The following is a 24,147-nucleotide window of genomic DNA, read 5'->3' as shown; positions in this document are numbered from 1 at the left end:
GACGAGTAGTCTAAAACTAAAGAAAATAGCGTGTAGACGACGATGATATGAATAAAACAGGGGACCGAGTGTTTCCAACGTGAAATCTCAAACTAAAGTTATGGGACCGAGTGTTTCTGTGTGGGGACCCTAATCCTCATATTTTTCTCTCAGAAGTTGACCTGGAACGACATTATTCTGTGACAAATTAATTTAAAAACTATTGACATGCAAAATCAGCATAATTTACACCCACATGATAAAGCATATTACATGTTTATATGTTTAATTCAGCATAATTTACTCCCATTCAAGGTCGACTTTTCCCATTCAAATTCAAGCATCTTTTTGCAATATGAGCAACAAAGATAACTTCTTCGTTTTGATAGCACTCCTTAACTCTAACATCAAGAATATCAGAGCGTTTATTATCTTCCATCAACATAATCAAATGCATGGCTAGACTTCTACTTTCTGTTAAGGACTTGCTGAAGGTAGTGACGTTTCTAATGCGGCCGAAAGAGGCCATATGCATCGCTAGAGCGTCACGGGCTCATCCTGCACGCGCTGCCAAGTTACCCCGCCCATCTTTCCCGGTCCTTGATTTTCTTTCACAGTCCATCAAATTATAGAGAAACATGTTGGGAAGAATATGATATTTTTCTAAACAATCTGATATTCAATAATTTGATGGAAAACAATAACACAATGATTGTTTATATAAAGGCAAAAACTGACCAAACCGAAGAATCCAAACTAAATAGAAAAGGTAATTAAAATTCTAAATAAACTAGGAAAAATAAATAAAATAGCAAAAACATCATCTTCAATCCAAAGACCCGGCATTGAATAATCATGGACGTGTAAAATGAGGAATTCTTTCTATATATCTTTGCACGAAGTCTTCTCTGTACGGAGACTCTTCCAACCAACACATAAGTGCAATTTGCACATTATAAGTTTCCTTCTCAATCAACGCATAACACACGCACACTTATATATTTTGCATGCATATCAATCACGCAAGGACTTTCCATTCAAACAAATAATTTATCTAATTTAACAAAATTCTAGCAGGATCTCTATCCAAAATTTTATTCTACACCAGTACCTGTATACACAATGACTAGAACGCAAACCGTATTTTAATTTTAATTTAATTTAATTTAAAGCAGAATTCATAATATTACATGAGATTGGTAACATCCCCCTGTCCAGGTTTTTTTTTAATTTTTTCTTAATTTTAATCCTTCAACATTGAGTTAATTAAGCTTTGATTTTTTTATTATTAATTTATCCAAGTCTCATTATTCGAGTATGACAAGTTAGCACATGTTGACTAGAAATATTTTTTTGTTTATTTTTTTATTGATTTTTTTCAATTTAATCATTCAATATTGGGTTGACTGAGAATTTTACTTCATAATTTTTTTTATGGGGTTATCATAGTCTCATGACCCGAGTCATGGAATAGCCGAGTTGCCTCGATTTTTTTTGTTCTTTTGTAATTTTTTCTTCTTCAATTTCATCATTCAATATTAGGTTAATTGAGAATTAGGCTTTATAATATATTTCGGTTTGTTTTTTATAAGGTTATCCCGGTCTCATGACTTGGGTCACGAGTTTGGTCTGTTAACTTGGGTTGACTCATGTGGTTTTTTCATGTCCTTTTTTTAATTGATTTTCTTTTAATTTTGTCCTTCAATATTGAGTTAATTGAGAATTGAACATCATAATTTGTTTCAATTGATTTTTTTTTAATTTCATCTTTCAATATGAGTTTAATTGAGAATTGAGTTTAATAATTTTTTTATTTGCTTTCTATAAGGTCATTAAGATCTTATAATTTAGGTTGAAGATTTGGTAGACTAATCTGATTTGATCCGAGTAAATTAGAGTCGATTCGAGTAAATCCAATATGTTATCGTCTCAATATTTAAAAAAAGATATCTTTTTGATTTTTTTAGTCAAACTATATTTTTTACCGGTTGTTCTGGACCTGTAAAGTTGACTATGTCACATTGGGTCAACCTTCACCTAACATTTTTTTTTCTAGAAAACATGTTGACAACACCTGAATATTTTTTTATGTTCAATAAAAATTTGATACGACCCACAACGTAGCGCGGATAATTATCCGAAAAAACTAGAATAATTACTAATTTATTCTTTTACTTGTTACAACTTGAAAGTATTAATGATTAACCTATGCATCAAGTTTAATTACATGACATAAAGTAGTAATTACAAAGTTCTATCTAATAACAAAAGCTATGCAATCCCAACAACAAGATCAATGTTATGGTGGCGGGTAAGAAGAACTTGCAATACATAGTAATACAAACAATGAATAAGAGCAGTTGAATATTCTTTACCCTAAAACTTAGGTACAGACACAATTACCATAATTTCATTTCATTTTAATTATTTATTTTCAACTATAGCTCCATCATTTCATTATCAGGTATAAGTCCTCGTCATTGTAGCCGACTTTAAGTCTATTTAGTTAGTCTTTATCATCATGGTCGACTATGAATTGAATCATTAAGTCTCCGTTAAAACAATCAACTTTGAATTTATCCAACAAGTCTTTGGCATTTCAACCTACTTAAGAATTATATAAAGAGTCTTCATCGTAACAGTCAACTATAAATTTATTCAACAAGTCTTTGCCCTTATGGCTGACTTTAAAATTATTCAAAATTTCCCATAAAACATGTTATAGCTCATGACACACACACACATGAATCAATAAAAGAGTGATTGAAATAACAATACTTCAATTAAAGAAGTATAGTGGTGGCACCTACCCCGTATTCCATTAGTGTGAGCTCCCTGATCAACTGCTAGATCAACGTTGGACATCTCTCTGGATTTTCAAGTTAGTATCCCAAATCATTTTAACTCATTGTTTATACTAATGGTATCTCAAATTACAATTTTATATTTTTCATTACTAACTTCTCAATAAAAAAAAAAGATTTGATACATCATGAAATGAATTGATTTTGTGACGTTATCAGAAAAATAATAATGTGTATGATTTTTTTTTGAGAAGTATATGATTTCATTGAACACCATAACCTGGTGGCATGTGAAATTACAGAGCTTGTAGCATATCAATTTTGCAGGAACAACCAAACAAATTAAGCAAGGTCCATACAAAGAGGAAAAAATAACAGATATAGCCTAAGAAAGCAACATTGGAATCTACACAAGATAACCATCACAACAAAATCCAGGGGAAACTTCCAAGAGTCTTCAATTCATCTCTCTAGTGAATCTAACCTCTGAAGTGGAGCACCTTTAGCAGCCTGATAGACATAAGCTGAGAGAGTGATCAAAACCAAGCAATGAAATCACTGGATCTTCGCACTCCCTGCTTAGCCATACAATCTGCTAGACTATTGCTCTCACGGTACACATGAGAAAAAGTAATTGAGCCAAAAAAATCTAGTCAATCTCTGAACTATGGAGAAGAGCTCTCGGTGCATACATGGCCTGTTATGAGGATTGGGCATCCAACTGATTACATTGGCAGAATCAGATTCAATAGTAATATGTTTACGATGAAGAAGACAATTTGAGGCTGAGAGCTCAACAGCTTTGACAACAGCTCTTAATTCAGCTATGTTCGAATCTAGTATCCCTACTGGCAAGGAAAATATACCAAAGAGATGACCATGGTGCTTTCCATGGAGTGTATGATTGAACCCATGGAATCTTTAAAATTTATGGTCAAGTCTTTGTTCATGTAGTTCAGCATCTTTTGTTGATCTTTTGCATTTAATAAAAGCTAAGGCATCAGTATGAAGGCCAAAAGCTGATAGCTTACCCTTCATTTCTTGGGTCCAATCAGAAAGTGAACATTGAGAAGTAATAATGCATCTTCAAAATTTATGGTCAAGTCTTTGTTCATGTAGTTCAGCATCTTTTGTTTTCATTATGTCGATCTTTTGCATTGTCGAGCAGAGAAAGATTAATAAAAGCTAAAGCATCAGTATGAAGGCCAAAAGCTGATAGCTTACCCTACATTTCTTGGGTCCCATCAGAAAGTGAACATTGAGAAGTAATAATGCATCTTCAAAATTTATGGTCAAGTCTTTGTTCATGTAGTTCAGCATCTTTTGTTTCCATTATGTCGATCTTTTGCATTGTCGAGCAGAGAAAGATTAATAAAAGCTAAAGCATCAGTATGAAGGCCAAAAGCTGATAGCTTACCCTACATTTCTTGGGTCCAATCGGAAAGTGAACATTGAGAAGAAATAATGCATCTTTAAAATTTATGTAGGGTATAAATTTCATTGGATCTACTTTCGTATAAAAGACAAACAAACAAGAACTTTCATGTGGATAGAAATTTCAGCTCAAATATAGCCTTCTGCACTTGTAATTGCTCAACCATTTTGTATTCAGACAAATATATTATTTATGCTATTCTCCCATGAAAAACAGAGACACACGTGTTTTACAGCGATTCAGCAAACTTTATTTTTATTATACAATAACAACGGGAAAACCCCAATCATCTAAATCACCATGTTTTAATATTTATTAGTGGTTCACCATGAGATGATGGAGTCCTGCCACTGTCAAAATCACCAGTGATTGATGTCGAAACTGCATCCCAGTCATTGCTTGCATCATCTATGGTGTTTTTTGATAGTTTACAGTTCTCCTGAATATTTAGCTCTTTTTGAGACAATCCAATTATCCTCTCCAACTCTGATGTGACTTCTCACATTGTAGGTCGATTTTTCCAATTCAAATTCAAGCATCTTTCGCAAGATTTTTGCGATGTCGCGGTCGCATAAATTAATTACCCTAGCTTAAAACATACAAGATAGTATAGAGCAAGCAAGGGGTCGATCCCACGAGGAAGTTTCAAGTCAGATTTTATGTTGTACGTTATGTAATTGGGGGATTTGGTTTGTGATTATCTAAACTATGCAAACAAAATCAATTAAAACCAAAACTTATCAAGAAAACAAACCTTGGTCGCAAGCACACATCCACCAACAGAAATTAGAACCGATCCTTGAAACGAAAATTGCAGTTTATGTTGAGAAGATAAGCTGAAGTTGATCTGTTATAGATAAGAAGATGTTGATCCCCTGTTGAAGTCAATCTGCTCCAATTCCAGCTGGTATAGATGAACTGATTGAGTTGGACTCAATCACTTGTAACTCCTATTTTCTAGGCACACGTTTGTATATATATACTTGATGTAAACACTTCTGTGATAATGAGAAATTAATAAAACAGTTCTTTATTCTTCTTCATCATCTAGTTTTCATGGTATCAGAGCATATGAAACTCTAAAACCAAGCTTCCGCAAAATTCTCCAATGGAGGACAGTACTGATTCAACAAGTATCAACAAAAATACTACCCTTCCAAACATGACCTTTTTAACCATTGATCCTTCTGATCCCTTTTTTATCCATGCATCAGATCATCCAAGCATGACTCTTGTTCCGAAAGTTCTTGATGGAACCAATTATGCCATGTGGAGACGTTCCATTTTAATAAGTCTCAGCGCCAAAAACAAGTTGGGATTCATCAATGGAACCATATCTATACCAGGTGAATCTGATCCTAAATACATGTTATGGCAACGATGCAATGATATGGTTCTTTCTTGGTGTCATCACCCAATTTTGGGTGATTCCCCAAAATTCTCTTTTTTCCAAAAAAATCAAAAAAAAAATCAAAAAATCAAAATAAAAAAATAAAATAAAGGCTGCAAAAATAGGCGAAAATCAAGCTGCAATTTTTGGAAGAATTTCAAGGCCCAATTGTACGCTGTTATGCCCAAAAATAGAAAAATGCAAATTCAAAGGTCAAATTAAATGAGTATTGGACGAATTTGCATAAAAATTAAGTCTAATGACATAATTAAATTTTTAATGGGTCAATTTGATTTAATCATGGGCCAAATTGAATTTTAATTATGTTTAAGAATTAATTTGGGTCCAATTGAAGGATTTAATTAAGTGCAAGGACTTAATTATACTTTAAGCGGGTCAAAATTAATTGGAGGGCTTAATTGGTGAAAATTAAGTTTGGGAGCTTAATTTGGACTTAATTGAAAAATCAAAGACCCAATTCAATTTTTACCAAGTGAATCAATTGAAATCAGGGGCCAAACACAAAACTTGAGGGACCAATTTTGAAGCCCGAAAAAACTATTTTGCCTATAAATAGCCTTCATTTTCAGCTATAAGGGGGGGGGGCATTTTTGACAAAAAAAAAAAGAAAGAAAAGGAAGAACAAACCCTAAAAAAAACCTAACCCTACAAAACTTGTTCTTCTTCTTCTCCAAGGGCAGCCGCCGCCCCCACCCGTTGGTTTCTGCACAAGCCTCCATTTTTTCTCCCCCAGCCGGCCACGGCAACATCGTCTTCTCCCTTTCCTTCTCATCTTCTCTCTCGGCTGCAAACCATTCCCCATTTCTCCTCAGCCCTGTCACTCCTTCTCACCCGAACGACTTTCCCCTCTCACAAGTTTTTCCTTCGGTTTCTCCTTCCCTTCAGTCGCCCTTCCTCCCTCTCCCCAACGACAGCTTCTCTTCTTTTTCAGCAAGAAAAAGAACAGACCCGGCTCCCTCCACGATCTGCCACCAGCAGCAGCGTCTCCTCAACACCAGCCCTCAGCCGTTCCAGCAGCCCCATCTCTCCACAGCCAGTCGGTCTCTCCCCGTTCCTCCTTGACGCCGCCAGTACATGGAACAAGAACAGGGGAGAAGAAGACGAGCAAAGGAAACGGATCTGCAGCAAAGCAGATCCAAACAAATTGAAGCAGATTTTACAAAACGAAACAAAGGAAACAAAAAAACTAAAATCAATTGGTTGCTGTGGATTTTGTTGTTTTTGCAGGTCACCGCCGGTGCAGGGAGGCAGAGGAGAGGAAGAGAGTCCCGATCTGGTAGCTCCTGCCGTCTTCATGGGCGGTGGCGCGTAGACCCACGCGCCGCCACTGTTGCTGCAGTTCCTGAAGCACTTCCCTTGCAATTTTTGGAGTTTTAAGGACCATTTTGTAAAATTTGGAATTATATGATGTAATTTTGATTTATTTTTGAATTTTGTAATTTGTATTGTGGGAGTAAAAAAAAGAAAAAGAAGAAAAAGAAGAAAAAAGAAGAAAAAGAAAAAAGAAAAAGAAAAAGAAGAAAAAATATAATATAATAAAAAAATGTGTGTTTGTTTTTTGTATTTTTTATTTATGTTATTGAATTATAAAAAAAATAAAAAAAACAAGAAAAAGAAAAAAATAAAAAAATGCGTGTTTGTATTTATTTCAGGGATCCTTTTCACGATAAGACGGCAAAAGAATAAAGAAGGATTTAATATTTTGATTGGATCACGGTGTAGAAGTACAAACTTGTACGGAAGTTGTATTTCTAAAATCCGATGAAAAAACAAAATTTTTAAAACTTCTTTAACACATCAAAGCCACGAAGCAGCTTACCTCAGGTAGGGTGCGTTAGGGGTGCTCATACCTTCCCTAACCACAATCAGTCCCTTACCCGCGAATCTCTGACAAGACCAGTCAACCCGGGTTTCCTAGTAACCCTCAATTAAATACTAGGTGGCGACTCCCAACAAAATCAATTCCAATTAACAGAGAGCAAAAACCGCCATCGCCAGGACGGGCCGACGCGCGCGCGGGGTGTTTTCCGACGTGCGACAGAATGGCGACTCCACTGGGGAGGTATTGTTTCTAACATTGGACTAAGCTTTGTGTGTTTAATGTGTTTAAATTTTGCCATTTTTGTCTTGTTTTAATTTATCCATGCATTTTTAGAATTGTTTCATGCATCACTTGTATTTATTTTTGAAAGCACACACAAGCCTTAAGTTAGGAGGGGAGTAGCGGTCTGCCTCATGACTTTCAGTCGGGGCTCAGATTTGTGAAACATCCAACTATGAACTGAGTGTTTACTCGGTAATGGCGGTCACAGGGTGCCCCAACCATTTCTTGTAAACCCCTATACTGCCTTCACGAGAGGTGGTCACTGGGCAGTTCGTAGACCCTTTTGAGATCAGGTAGAAAACCTACCCATGTTCACATAATCAATAGAACCTGTCCTTAGGTTGTATGTGCTATCATTTATCTGCATTGGGGTGAACCCTTCTTGAAACATCTTGAATTCAAGACTTGTGGGTGACAGAATGATCGTCACTTCAAAAATTTTCATTGTAGAGTTTGGGCAAGAATCAATATTCTTGTTTCATCATACAAAAGTGACGATCATATGTCACCCCTCGAAGGGCAAGTTCATCATATAGATTGCATGTTCATACATTTTCTCATGCATGCACCAGAATAAAAGGTGGGTCCCCTCCGAGGCTACAACACCTAATTTTGAGCAAGAAAACATTGGAGATAAAGAACGTGCTCTCCGCAGCACTCATTTTCAAAAAGAGTTGGAGTCTCTGAACAAAAGCTTGACTCGCCTCTAGCTGACTCGAGCAAACACTTAAAAATACCTCTGGTGAAGGTCCTTCCAACCGGTCTGCTATTTTGTTCAGCCTCCATCAACGACTCAGCCCAAAAAAAAACTGGGGGGCAAACATGATCAAGAGCCTAAACACAATCCGAAGGGGAATTGCACCTCCGTGGCAGAATGGAGTCTGTTCTTGTTCTGCCCAAAAAAAAATTGATCAAAAGCCTTGACACAATCCGAAGGGGAATTGCACCACTGTTGCAGAATGGAGCCAGTTCTTGTTCAAACTACCTCTGCTTGATCATGCCTGCAAAAGTTTCTTGATTTTTTCAACCTATTCCAGTTTTTGTCGGTAATTTGGCTCAAAATTCCACAAGATTTTCCTTGTCCAATGAGCCTTTCCTGTAAATAAAATCATGTGTTTTCTTTTTTATTGTGTTCATGCAAATAACATACTGAGCACACCTTTGTACTTACAAAACCACTGCACCAAGAATTCTTGGGTGTTTTCCTTTTTCCCAAAACAAGCAGCATGACCCCATGTTTTCACAAGAATTTTTGGGAAATCAAAGTTTAGTACAAAAAACAGAAATTATGTTGGTGTTTGTTCAAACAAACAAGTTTTGGAAATTCGGGTGATTCCTTAGAGAGGTAACCATACACCAAGAAAACCCAAAAAAAAAAAAAACAAAAAAACACCAGGAAGTGACTCTAAAGCTGAGTTTTATTTGCATGAATAATGAGAAATCACTCTGCATACTCGCATGAAAGCAAGGCTTACCGATCCTAAATGCATGCATTTGAGATGAAGAAAGGCCATCTTTGATAATCTTTTCACAAGGCTGAAAAATATCCTTTGCAGTCCCCTTTTGAGCCTAATAGATTTTTCTTGAAATAACCTTGGCTAGGATCACACCCTACACTGGGGGGCAAGTGCCAAAAAATCCTCAATGATTGAAAGTGCCCAAATAACTCTTGGGGGCATGAAAAACCTCAACGATTGAAAGTGCCCGAACAATACTGGGGGGCACAAAAGAAAATTCTCAATCAATCGAAGGTGCCCGTACAAAGCTGGGGGGCATGAAGAAAAATCCAAAGGATCAAAAAATTCTGAGCATAAAAAAAAGCAAATGCAATGATGCTCAAGACCAAATGAAGAAAACAAAGAGAAAGAGCCCAAGCCCAACACTGGGGGGCACCGTGGACCATTTTACAAATTAATTCCAAGGTCCAGAAATGTATAAAAAAAAAGAGTTTGGGATATAAGCACAAGTGATCCTTAGTCTTAAAATCCCTTAAACACCTTTTGAGCCTACAAATATCCTTTTCTTCATAGCCAATAGCCCAAGCCTACATTACGTGCCTAATCAAGCCCTTTCTGATCAAAGGCAAGCAATTTGGATTGGTAGGCAGTGCTTTCTCATGCGAAGCAAAATCATTATTCATGCAAATAAAATGAATGCTTTAAAAACGGTTCTCAATAACCCTCAAATTGAAAATTAAACCTTTTGTGACCAACTAGATGTCACTTCCTCACATTTTCGTCGAAAGACGGTTCTCAATAACCCCAAAATTGAAATTTAAACCTTTTGTGACCAACCAAATGTCACTTCATATTTTTCATCAAAATAAAAACAAAAGGTTTCCATCATTTCTGAAAACCTCTCCATAGGAATCACTTGAATTTTGTCAGAATGAGTTCTGCTTTGAATCGATGTCAAAATGATTTCTGTATCTGGAATAGCTTTGAAATTCCAAAATTTCATCATGGAAACAACTCCTTGTCAAAAATCAAATCTTCCTTCATATAGCCTCATCCCCAAACCCGAATTGAATGCTAGGGGCATGATCAAGCTGGAGTGCAATCAAAAACATCTGGTAGAGTCGGCTCCATGATTCCCTTTTCCCTTTCTAGGAAAAATGTTGGGTAAAATTGGCAACTCTTGAGATAAAGGGGCGGAGGACAAAGAAGTATGATGACATCAAGTCTTTTCTAGGGGTCAAGATCACAAGATATGACTCGAGTAAGCAAAAGCGAGAGGAGCCATCAAAGCTTACTATCAGAGACTCAAACTTTTGAGAAAAGGAAGACACCATGAAGAAAAGGGGACCTACATTTCTCAGGTAAGTATACATGCATATTGATCATGATGCATAACCTTCATATTGATAGATTAGTGTCTCACAATCACCGCTTTTTGAGTGGGCTTTCGAGCCCTCACTTCTTAGGTAGTGTGTTCGTTAACCCTACCTCCTTTTTTGAGTGGGCTTTTAAGCCCTCGCCTCTTAGGTAGTGTGTTCTCTAACCCTACCTCCTCTTTTTAGTGGGCTTTCGAGCCCTCACTTTTTAGGTAATATGCTTTCTAGCCCTATCTGCCTTCATTTTTAAGTGGGCCTTCGTGCCCTCACACCTTAGGTAGCGTGTTTTCCAACCCTACTTCCTTTTTCGAGTGGGCTTTCGAGCCCTCACATCTTAGGTAGTGTGTTTTCCAACCGTACCTCCTTTTTAGTGGGCCTTCGAGCCCTCACACCTTAGGTAGTGTGTTTTCTAACCTTGCCTCCTTTTTAGTGGGCTTTCGAGCCCTCACATCTTAGGTAGTGTGTTTTCCAACCATACCTCCTTTTTAATGTGCTTTCGAGCCTTCACATCTTAGGTAGTGTGTTTTCCAACCATACCTCCTTTTTAGTGCGCCTTAGAGCCATCAACCACCTTAGGTAGCGTGTTTTCCAACCATACCTCCTTTTTAATGCGCCTTAGAGCCATCAACCACCTTAGGTAGTGTGTTTTCCAACCCTGCCTCCTTTTTAATGTGCCTTCGAGCCATCACACCTTAGGTAGCGTGTTTTCCAACCGTACCTCCTTTTTAATGTGCCTTCGAGCCATCACACCTTAGGTAGTGAGTTTTCCAACCCTGCCTCTTTTTAAGTGTGCCTTAGAGCCACCAACCACCTTAGGTAGTGTGTTTTCCAACCATACCTCCTTCTTTAGTGCGCCTTAGGGCCAACAACCACCTTAGGTAGCGTGTTTTCCAACCATGCCTCCTTTTGAGTGCGCCTTAGAGCCTTCAAACACCTTAGGTAGCGTGTCCTCTAACCCTACCTCCTCTTTCGAGTGGGCTTTCGAGCCCTATTTCCTTTTGAGTGCGCCTTAGAGCCTTCAAACATCTTAGGTAGTGTGTTTTCCAACCATACCTCCTTTTTAGTGCGCCTTAGAGCCATCAACCACCTTAGGTAGCGTGTTTTCCAACCATACCTCCTTTTTAATGCGCCTTAGAGCCATCAACCACCTTAGGTAGTGTGTTTTCCAACCCTGCCTCCTTTTTAATGTGCCTTCGAGCCATCACACCTTAGGTAGCGTGTTTTCCAACCATACCTCCTTTTTAATGTGCCTTCGAGCCATCACACCTTAGGTAGTGAGTTTTCCAACCCTGCCTCTTTTTAAGTGTGCCTTAGAGCCACCAACCACCTTAGGTAGTGTGTTTTCCAACCATACCTCCTTCTTTAGTGCGCCTTAGGGCCAACAACCACCTTAGGTAGCGTGTTTTCCAACCATGCCTCCTTTTGAGTGCGCCTTAGAGCCTTCAAACACCTTAGGTAGCGTGTCCTCTAACCCTACCTCCTCTTTCGAGTGGGCTTTCGAGCCCTATTTCCTTTTGAGTGCGCCTTAGAGCCTTCAAACACCTTAGGTAGCGTGTTTTCCAACCCTGCCTCCTTTCTTAGTGTGCCTTCGAGCCATCACACCTTAGGTAGCGTGTTTTCCAACCATACCTCCTTTTAGTGTGCCTTCGAGCCACCAACCATCTTAGGTAGTGTGTTTTCTAACCATACCTCTTTTTAGTGTGCCTTCAAGCCATTAACCATCTTAGGTAGCGTGTTTTCCAACCATACCTCCTCTTAGTGTGCCTTCGAGCCACCAACCACCTTAGGTAGCGTGTTTTCCAACCATACCTCTTTTAAGTGCGCCTTAGAGCCAACAATCACCTTAGGTAGTGTGTTTTCCAACCATACCTCCTTTTTAGTGCGCTTTAGAGCCATTAACCACCTTAGGTAGTGTGTTTTCCAACCATGCCTCCTTTTAGCGCTCCTTCGAGCCATTAACCATCTTAGGTAGTGTGTTTTCTAACCATACCTCCTTTTAGTGTGCCTTCGAGCCACCAACCACCTTAGGTAGCGTGTTTTCCAACCCTGCCTCCTTTTGGAGTGCGCCTTAGAGCCATCAACCACCTTAGGTAGCGTGTTTTCCAACCATACCTCCTTTTTAATGTGCCTTCGAGCCATCACACCTTAGGTAGTGAGTTTTCTAACTCTGCCTTCCTTTTTAATGTGCCTTTGAGCCCTCAACCACCTTAGGTAGTGTGTTTTCCAACCCTGCCTCTTTTTAAGAGCTCCTTCGAGTCCTAACCTTTTAGGTAGTGTGTTTTTCTAACCCTACTTCCTTTCGAGTGCGCTTTCTAACCCTCAAGAGGATTCTTCATTCCTCAACGAGATGAGTCAATCATATCTCATCCTTTTTTCTTCTTTACAACGCTTACTATCTAAAGTCTCTTACAAGACTTTCTACCGTAAGCATTGTAAAGAGGGGGGCAACTGTCATCACCCAATTTTGGGTGATTCCCCAAAATTCTCTTTTTTCCAAAAAAATCAAAAAAAAAATCAAAAAATCAAAATAAAAAAATAAAATAAAGGCTGCAAAAATAGGCGAAAATCAAGCTGCAATTTTTGGAAGAATTTCAAGGCCCAATTGTACGCTGTTATGCCCAAAAATAGAAAAATGCAAATTCAAAGGTCAAATTAAATGAGTATTGGACGAATTTGCATAAAAATTAAGTCTAATGACATAATTAAATTTTTAATGGGTCAATTTGATTTAATCATGGGCCAAATTGAATTTTAATTATGTTTAAGAATTAATTTGGGTCCAATTGAAGGATTTAATTAAGTGCAAGGACTTAATTATACTTTAAGCGGGTCAAAATTAATTGGAGGGCTTAATTGGTGAAAATTAAGTTTGGGAGCTTAATTTGGACTTAATTGAAAAATCAAAGACCCAATTCAATTTTTACCAAGTGAATCAATTGAAATCAGGGGCCAAACACAAAACTTGAGGGACCAATTTTGAAGCCCGAAAAAACTATTTTGCCTATAAATAGCCTTCATTTTCAGCTATAAGGGGGGGGGGCATTTTTGACAAAAAAAAAAAGAAAGAAAAGGAAGAACAAACCCTAAAAAAAACCTAACCCTACAAAACTTGTTCTTCTTCTTCTCCAAGGGCAGCCGCCGCCCCCACCCGTTGGTTTCTGCACAAGCCTCCATTTTTTCTCCCCCAGCCGGCCACGGCAACATCGTCTTCTCCCTTTCCTTCTCATCTTCTCTCTCGGCTGCAAACCATTCCCCATTTCTCCTCAGCCCTGTCACTCCTTCTCACCCGAACGACTTTCCCCTCTCACAAGTTTTTCCTTCGGTTTCTCCTTCCCTTCAGTCGCCCTTCCTCCCTCTCCCCAACGACAGCTTCTCTTCTTTTTCAGCAAGAAAAAGAACAGACCCGGCTCCCTCCACGATCTGCCACCAGCAGCAGCGTCTCCTCAACACCAGCCCTCAGCCGTTCCAGCAGCCCCATCTCTCCACAGCCAGTCGGTCTCTCCCCGTTCCTCCTTGACGCCGCCAGTACATGGAACAAGAACAGGGGAGAAGAAGACGAGCAAAGGAAACGGATCTGCAGCAAAGCAGATCCAAACAAATTGAAGCAGATTTTACAAAACGAAACAAAGGAAACAAAAAAACTAAAATCAATTGGTTGCTGTGGATTTTGTTGTTTTTTCAGGTCACCGCCGGTGCAGGGAGGCAGAGGAGAGGAAGAGAGTCCCGATCTGGTAGCTCCTGCCGTCTTCATGGGCGGTGGCGCGTAGACCCACGCGCCGCCACTGTTGCTGCAGTTCCTGAAGCACTTCCCTTGCAATTTTTGGAGTTTTAAGGACCATTTTGTAAAATTTGGAATTATATGATGTAATTTTGATTTATTTTTGAATTTTGTAATTTGTATTGTGGGAGTAAAAAAAAGAAAAAGAAGAAAAAGAAGAAAAAAGAAGAAAAAGAAAAAAGAAAAAGAAAAAGAAGAAAAAATATAATATAATAAAAAAATGTGTGTTTGTTTTTTGTATTTTTTATTTATGTTATTGAATTATAAAAAAAATAAAAAAAATAAGAAAAAGAAAAAAATAAAAAAATGCGTGTTTGTATTTATTTCAGGGATCCTTTTCACGATAAGACGGCAAAAGAATAAAGAAGGATTTAATATTTTGATTGGATCACGGTGTAGAAGTACAAACTTGTACGGAAGTTGTATTTCTAAAATCCGATGAAAAAACAAAATTTTTAAAACTTCTTTAACACATCAAAGCCACGAAGCAGCTTACCTCAGGTAGGGTGCGTTAGGGGTGCTCATACCTTCCCTAACCACAATCAGTCCCTTACCCGCGAATCTCTGACAAGACCAGTCAACCCGGGTTTCCTAGTAACCCTCAATTAAATACTAGGTGGCGACTCCCAACAAAATCAATTCCAATTAACAGAGAGCAAAAACCGCCATCGCCAGGACGGGCCGACGCGCGCGCGGGGTGATTTCCGACGTGCGACACTTGGATTCTCAACTCTTTAAATCAAGAGCTTGCCAATAGTGTTCTTTATGTTGAAACCCCCTCTGAAATCTGGTTGGATCTACAAGAACGATTCTCACAAGGTGATTTTTCTCATCATTATCAAGTTCAGCGTTCCATAGTAGAATTGCAGCAAAATCAGGATTCCATCTTCGCATATTACACCAAGATAAAAACACTGTGGGATGAATTAAAAATGAGCAGTCCTGCTATTCAGTGCACTTGTGGTGGAATGAAACAACTGTCAAACAATGAAGAAAAGATGAGACTTGGTCAGTTTCTTATGGGATTAAATGAGAGCTATTCAGCTATTAGAGGGCAAATCATGCTCATGCAACCTTTACCAACTGTTAAGAAAGCATACTCACTCTTATGTGAGGAAGAAAAACAACGAGGACTGGTTGAGCACAAGGTTACTGAACAGGTTCACGCCATGAATGTCAAAAGACTAGGCTATACTTCACAACGACAAGATTTCTCTCAAAATTGGATGCCTGGCTCATCAACAATGCAAGGAGCCAAGAAACGACTTCACTGCTCCTATTGTGATGGAACAACACATACAGTGGAGAGATGTTTCTATTTGATTGGGTTTCCTGTTGGTCACGCTCTTCATGGCAGGAATGTTCAACCTAGGAATCGAGCTCAAAAGGTTGTTGCAAATCAAACAGGAATTGAATCATCTCACACCAACATCAAGTCTTCTCAAATCTCTGATCAGCCTCTTCAATTCACTCCTGAAGAATTTTCACAAATCAAAGCTTTCTTCCAAACCGAGAAATCCACAGTCTCTGCAAATTATACAGGTAACTCCACTCCATTTTGTTCATCATCCACGACTCACAATTCCAAGTTTATTCAATGGATCATTGACAGTGGAGCCACTAACCATATAGCTACTTCAGTTGTTGATAAAACCATTGTTCCTATGTTCTCTCAAGTCACCTTACCAAATGGTTTCCATGCAAAAATTACAAGTGCTGGCTCTGCACATGTTACCAAAAATCTACATGTTCATGATGTTCTTTGTGCACCCTCATTCCATGTGAATCTGCTTTCCGTCAGTCAACTCACATCTGCTTTAAATTGTTCTGTCCACTTCTTTCCCACTTTTTGTATATTGCAGGACCTTGCTACGAAGAGGATGATTGGCCTGGGGAAGTAGAGTAAGGGACTATACTACCTTATGCCACAATCAGAATCACATTCAACAACACCAATCTCATATCAAGTCTCTTTTCCATCAGGAGTTGTTTGGCACAACAGATTAGGACATCCATCAAAATTACCCTCTTAGTTTCTGTCAAAATTAATCCCATCTTTTGTTTATGATTCGCAACATTCATGTGAAGTTTGTCCTTTGGCAAAACAAACCAGGTTATCTTTTCCCATAAGCTCAATTCAAAGTACCAAAATTTTTGATCTTATACACTGTGATATTTGGGGTCCACAAAAGATTGAAACACACTCTGGTGCACATTATTTTTTAACTATTGTGGATGACTACTCTCGTTTTACCTGGATTTTCCTTATGAAATTCAAATCTGAAACACAAGGGTTGTTAAAATCATTCATCACTTTTGTTAACACTCAATTTAACTGTCAAGTTAAAATTATACGAAGTGATAATGGGCTGGAATTTATCTCCTTAAAGCCATTCCTTTCTACCCATGCTATTTTGCTTCAAAATTCATGTCCGTACACACCTCAACAAAATGGTGTTGTTGAACGAAAACATAGACACCTGCTCAATGTTGGTCGTGCCTTGAGATTCCAAGCAAATTTACCATTAAAATTTTGGGGAGAGAGTTTGCTTACTGCCACCTATCTTATAAATCGTCTTCCCACTCCAGTTTTGAGTCACAAATCACCATATGAACTCTTGTACGGGAAATCACCCGCATATTCACATCTACGTGCTTTTGGTTGTCTATGTTATGCCACAAACTTCCAACCTTTGACCAAATTTTCACCAAGAGCTCGTCGATGTATTTTTGTTGGATACCCTTCTAATCAAAAAGCATATCGCGTTTATGATCTCACCACTCGGCAGTTTTTTGCTAGTCGAGATGTTATTTTTCATGAAAACACATTTCCTTTTTTTAACCACACTTCAGACAATTCTCCTCCACAATCATCTCTGCCACCCATATTCCCTGAGTCCAATGACAGTCTAATTCCACAAACACTATCTTCTTCTCCTTTACCACCCGAGACCCCTATCACTCCATTATCTTCTTCTTCCTCTAAATCCTCATCACCACCATCATCAAATCCCACATAGTCTTCTCCTTTTCTTCAAACAACCACACCTGCTCCTATACTACGTCGCAGCGATCGGCCTCGACAATCCTCTGTTCTTCTCCGTGATTTTCATTGTGGCCAGGTTGGTATGTCACCACTCTCTGCATCCACAATCAAGTCATCCTCTTCACGGTCAGGTACTCAATATCCGTTATCTAGCTTTATTTCCTATCAGTCATTATCTCCTTCTCATCAGCTATTTGTTAACACAATTACTAGCACTCTTGAACCTACAACATATGAGCAGGCACTAAGTGATCCTAAATGGTGTGAAGCAATGAGAACTGAGCTCACTGCACTTGAAAATCAGAAGACATGGTCTCTGGTTCCATTACCACCAAACTGTCGTCCCATCAGCAGCAAATGGGTGTTCAGAATCAAATACCAGTCTGATGGCTCAGTGGAAAGGTATAAAGCATGCTTGGTAGCCAAGGGTTTTACTCAAACAGAAGGCTTGGACTATCATGAAACTTTCACTCCAGTTGCTAAGTTGACTACCGTTCGCTGCCTTCTTGCCTTGGCAGCAGTCCGCAATTGGCCCCTTTTTCAGATGGATGTTAATAATGCCTTCCTCCATGGTGACTTACATGAGGAAGTTTATATGACTCCACCACCAGGAGTTTGCCGACAAGGGGAGAAGATAGTATGTCGGCTTCACAAGTCCTTGTATGGACTCAAACAAGCACCCAGAAACTGGTTCTCGAAATTCTCAGAAGCTATCAAAACTGCTGGATTCTCTCAGTCACATTCGGATCATTCTCTCTTTGTATAAGAAAAAGGGTCTACTCTAACCATGGTCCTTATCTACGTAGATGATATCATAATTACTGGGAACAATGACAAGGCTGTTCAAGATCTCAAGCTCTTTCTTCAATAACAATTCCACATAAAAGATCTTGGTAAGCTAAAATATTTTCTCGGTCTGGAAGTGGCAAGATCAAAGGCTGGAATAGTTATATCTCAGAGAAAATACACATTGGAAATTCTTGACGATGTTGGATTTCTTGGAGCTAAACCTGTTGATTTTCCTATGGAGCAGAATCTGAAACTCACTAATGACCAAGGTGAGATATTGAATGATGCTTCACACTACAGAAGATTGGTGGGGCGATTAATCTATCTTACAATTACTAGACCAGACATCATGTATTCTGTAAACATTTTAAGCCAATTTATGCATGCACCAAGAAAGCCTCATTGGGATGCTGCTCTTCGTGTAGTGAGATACTTAAAGAACAACCCAGGTCTCGGCTTATTATTTTCTTCCAGCAGCTCTCTGCAACTGAGAGCTTATTGTGATGCAAATTGGGCAAATTGTCCTATGACAAGAAGATCAACATCTGGTTACTGTGTATTTCTTGGAGATTCTCTCATCTCGTGGAAGACAAGAAAACAGAAAACAGTCTCCAGGTCATCTGCCGAAGCTGAGTACAGGTCCATGGCTGCTGCAACATGTGAACTCACATGGCTTAGATGTCTGTTTAAAGATCTTCAAGTATGCTTAAAACCAATTACCTTATTCTGTGACAATCAAGCTGCACTTCATATTGCTGCAAATCCGGTATATCATGAACGTACCAAGCATATTGAAATAGATTGCCATGTTGTGAGAGAAAAGATCCAAGCCGGTCAAATTGTTACACAATTCGTTCCCTCTCATCTTCAACTAGCAGATATATTCACTAAGGCCTTAGGAGGAGACAATTTTAAGAAATTAACAAGCAAGTTGAACATTCTCAACATTCATGCTCCAACTTGAAGGGGAGTGTTGAGAAGATAAGCTGAAGTTGATCTGTTATAGATAAGAAGATGTTGATCCCCTGTTGAAGTCAATCTGCTCCAATTCCAGCTGGTATAGATGAACTGATTGAGTTGGACTCAATCACTTGTAACTCCTATTTTCTAGGCACACATTTGTATATATATACTTGATGTAAACACTTCTGTGATAATGAGAAATTAATAAAACAGTTCTTTATTCTTCTTCATCATCTAGTTTTCAGTTTATGTTCTGAAATTTTATCTTTTCTTAACGTTGATTAATTAACAGATCCGCCGTATAACTAATCCTAACCAACAAACAATCAAAGTGTCCGCACTAATGATTCAATTTAATGGTAGCTTTAAGAACTAGATAATTTCATCAAGATTAACATACAAGCTGTCCGCAGCTTGTGTCACTTTGTTCAAATGTTCTCCCTAAGTTCAATAACGTAGTTCTGCCACAATTATCAAGCTTAGTTGCTTCACAAGTTCATATATCACAACTCTGGTTTTGATATTAAACTTAGCAATAGATTGTTCACAACAATAACATAGAGTCCGCTCTAGCAATCATCAACAACAATCATAGGAAATATGCATAGGAAAACAATCATACTCATTCATAACATAAACTAAAAATAAAAGGAAGAATAAATCTTGTTGTTACTCATTTTGGGACCCCATGTTTGCTAGAAGATTGACAAAAGCAAATGAAAGAAATATTTTTTTGAAACTCTGTTTGAGCTGTTTTCTGCTCTTTTTTTATCCTTCCCCTTTTGCTGCTAAAATCATCAGGTTTTCTTAGACTGATCAGAAGTCTTCATAATGCCAAATTCATTCCTTTTTTATAAGGTCTTTAAGGGTGAATAAATCCCTCAAAAGTGGAAATACAAAAACCTGGTTCTGCTGCTGCCGCAATATTTTTTGTTCCAGCTTAGGCCCTGTTTCTGACTTGGTTTCGTGCAATATCTGACCATCCCAGCTATTTGCTGTCACTCATGACATGTTGAAATATGGACCTACACCTTTATTGGGTCCTAGAGCTCATTGTTCTTATGGCAGACTCTCAGTCGAACTTGGGATGCTCGACATTCGTCAGTTTTTTGAATCGGATCAGGAGACCATTTTTTTACCGACCAGTTTTGCGGCCCGATTCTGTCTGGTAAAACAATTATATCTCACCTTAAATCCTTCATGAAAGTTGTAGTCCTACACGCATAGATGAATTTGGGCTTTCGAATCGCTCAATTTCGATATCAGAAGCTCAAGATATGCATGTTTGAATACCCGATGAGGAAGTGAAAATTCTGCCGCGTGTTTGTAACCATTTTTTTTGGGGTCCCTGCAAATATAATTACTGATAATAATAAAAAGGGGAGCAGAACCCAAAGCAAACGGCCTTGTTCCTCCCTCCCCGCAGCATGCAGATGGAGACCCTAGGAGTGGAAAGCAGCGCAGGCGCGCCCTGCAAGGCCACGCCTATTGGAGACTTCGCCTGGTGTCCCCTGCTCCCCATGCGCAGCAGCGTCCCAGCTTTCCCCTTTGCCTATAAATACAGCTCTTAGCAGCTGCAGAAAGGGGGTTGATTTTTGAAAAAAAAGGGGGGAGAGTTGTTGAACGAGAGAGAAGGCTTTTAAAAAAAAAAAAAAGAGGGAAGGAAGAGAGGTTTCAGTTTTTGAACGGGAGAAAAGGAAGAGACAGAGAGAGTTTAAGGAGGGGGAGAAAGGAGAAAAGGAAGAGACAGAGAGAGTTTAAAGAGAGAGAGCAAAAAAGGAGGAGGGAGAGAAGAGTTAAAGAAACAGAGTGCTACACTAGCTAAGGTTTAGAGAAGCCGAAAATCATTGAGAACAGAAGGAGATTACCTTGGGTTGAGTCTATCCTATTCTGTCGAACCGGGGTTTACAAAGGCTCTAAGAGTTTTTTTGGAAAAGCTCCCAACGGCAGAAAAATAGGAAGGCTTTCTTCAGTTTCAGAGGCAGAAAAGCAAAGGTTTCCACCTGCCTGCACCTCACTTTCTGCATTCGAAACAGCCGCATCAGCAGGTATGGTTCCTAGTCTTCCTTTTCTTTGCTAAGCTTGGCATTTGGTGTGTGGTTTTTCTTTCCCAAACCCTTTTATGGTTTTTTTTTGCTCTAGATGTTCTGTTTTATTATGGTTTGAACAAAAGGATTGTGCTTGCCCACTGTCACTGCCATACTTTGTAGTTTGGATTATTTGTCTACGTTATAGCTGCGTTTTGATTCTCGGTCTGTTGTTGTGAGTGACTGTTTTTCATGGTCTCCCTGCTGGAGCTGTCTCCTTGCCGGAAAGTTTGCATATATAGGAATGTTAGTGGCTTAGAAACGTAGTTTCTACGAAGAAGGGAAAACGAAGAGAGTAGGGGAGACGGAGAGAGTAAGCACAGATAAGAAAAACAAACAGAAAAAACAGAGAGAGGAAACAATGAAAAATGGAAGAGAAAAGAGAAACAGAAGCTAGGAAAAAGAAAAAAGAGGGAACCGAGAACAAGAAGGTTTGAGAGTAAAAATTGGGAAAACAATGAAAGAGAAAGGAGGTTAACCTGGCCTCCAGTTTCCTTCTTTACTGCAGGCAGGAGCTGCAGAATGTAACGGGAGAAGTTTTTGTTGTTAAACAAAGCTTTTGGCTAGTGAAGGATGTATATGACGTGAGGGAAGGTCTGTCTAATTAAAGAAGATAACGTGAGGGAGTGTCCTTTTAATTAAGGGGACTTTGTTGTTGCAGGTTCTGGTTTCATGTTTTTTTTGTCCCTCTGTTTCTTGTAGAAATGCATGGCTTCTGTTATAGCTTCTGTTATAGGTTTCAGTTTCAGGACTTAATGTGTTTTGGTGCCTGCGGAATTGTTTTTTTTAGAGTAATGAGCAGACTTGTTTCAGACTTCCAGCTTTGATTAAACTGTAACTTCCTGCATTTTTTTTTGCTTTGTGTTTGCACTGTTCAAGTGAAATATAATTCACTTGAACAGTAACGTGGTCTTTGCATGCAGTTTGGGGGTACTGTGCATGTGCACAGTAACTGGAAAATTAATTAACGTGTTACTGTGCGGAGGAACAGTAACACGGTTACTGTACAGTGAACAGTAACCGGTCATGTGGTTTGGGCTGGGCTGAGTCCAGCCCTGTAGAAAGTAAGCCCATGCTGTTGGGCTGATTTCGGCCCATTTTCCTTTTTGGGCCGGGTCTGGACCATTCAAAAAGTTTTCTTCAAAGATGTATTTAAAAAATCTGTGATTTTCTGCAAGGTTGTATTTTTGTACTATAAAGATACAAGTCCGGTATGAAAATACCCGGTTTTCGTCGAGACATCAAAAAAAAAAATATAAAAGAAAAAATGTTTTGTTTTCATGCATACGGCCAATACCCTAACATTGTTTTTACGTCTTTTATCCAAAAAACAAATATTTGAAGTTTCAAAAATGTGTTTTCGCATGGATTTCTTAAACACAACAAAAATCATTTTTCTTGCATTTCTGGATTTTACAACATGTTTGTAAAACTCCAAAGGGTATTGGCCAATATTCCAAAAAAATATAAAAATCTTATTTTTAGGGAATTCATCTATTATTCACCACTAATGTTTGGATAAAGAAATCCCTAAAGGACGAATATCCAAAATATTATCGGGGATAATTTGTTATTATTCACCGCTAATGTTTGGATAAAGAAATCCGTAAAGGACGAATATCCAAAATATTATTGGGGATAATTTGTTATTATTCTTAATATTTGGATAAAGAAACCCGGAGTGGTAAATATCAAAAATAACTTTCCAGGAATAATAAATCTGCACACATCCTTGAAAGAAGCCTTGATTATAATCAAGGACATTTCAAATTTTTTTACTCCACGGTTTGCGAGCCGTGAGAGTATAAAACACTAAGACAAAAACACCCTAGATTTCGTTCATCGGAACAGACTTATCCTAGGAAACTGATGGGATTAGAGAACATCAACACCATAACAGTTATAAGGCAAATCAAACACCAAGCAGCTTACCTTAGGTAGGGCGTACTAGGGGTGCTAAAACCTTCCCTTTACGCAACCAGTCCCTTGCCTTAGAATCTCTGAAAAACCAGTTAGGTTTCCTAGTGACCATAATACTAGGTGGCGACTCCCTTTTTTTCATAACATAAAGACCCCAACATCAATCCCCGCTACGAGGGATAGTGTCGCCGCGACGTCGAGCTCTCGGGAGGGTGCGACAAATCTCACGGTTCTTGAAATCCGAAGGTTTGTTGTGTCCTTGCAACCAAGAAAAGAGCTTAGCCTTGCATAACTATTGAACAACTACTTCTAAAGAATGAAAAGAGCATGATTTTTGGGTTTGTAGAGGAGAGAATTTATGTTTATTCTCTGCTGGCTGCTGCCTCCTTTTGCTCTTTCTTTTTATATGCTAAGAAACCCTATTCCTTATTTTACAAAATAGTCCTCCCTTAAGTTGACAGTTTACATTTAAGTACTTCAATAACGATTTTCCTAAAAAGAAGAAATAGCCTTGCATTAAATCTTCAAGCTTTGACTTAGAGGAGCTAAATTGTTGAAATAAAAACTTGGACGCCGGTTTAGATGCTTCAAAACGTAATTTGGACATGTTCCTTCACGAAACCTGTTTGCTGGCATAATTTAGCTGTCATCTTTGGAAAATCATATCTCCCTCATATGACATCGTTTTTGGCTAAACTTTTGATTGTCTATAGGACTGTTAGTCGGCAATCCAAAACAATTGAGTTTGCATAAATTGGACTTCTGTAGCTCCAGATATTCAAGTTGGAATGAACGAAGGTCAACACTGGCAGATTGCGAGAATGGACTTTGAAAGCTGTGATTTCCATGATCTTCCTTATTTTATTTTCTTGCCTTAGATTTCTAGAGAGGTATGGATGTTAGCTTTTTAATGCCATTAGAATAACTTCATTTTGACCTCTAGAGCTCACGCTCTGCACAAAACATCGACTGAAGGTCAAATCTGCCAATTACCTCCA

General features: G+C 38.6%; 1 pseudogene; it reads right to left on the bottom strand.

Moving 5' to 3' along the window:
* Window positions 1-4,513: 4,513 nt before the first annotated feature.
* The window catches only part of LOC133682484 (wall-associated receptor kinase-like 22), a 42,966-nt pseudogene continuing 23,332 nt past the window's right edge, over window positions 4,514-24,147 (bottom strand).

Source organism: Populus nigra, chromosome 1 (assembly GCF_951802175.1).
Source record: "Populus nigra chromosome 1, ddPopNigr1.1, whole genome shotgun sequence".
Classification (NCBI taxonomy): domain Eukaryota; kingdom Viridiplantae; phylum Streptophyta; class Magnoliopsida; order Malpighiales; family Salicaceae; genus Populus; species Populus nigra.
The sequence above is the reverse complement of the archived record's forward strand: the minus strand, read 5'-3'. Positions and strand labels throughout refer to the sequence as shown.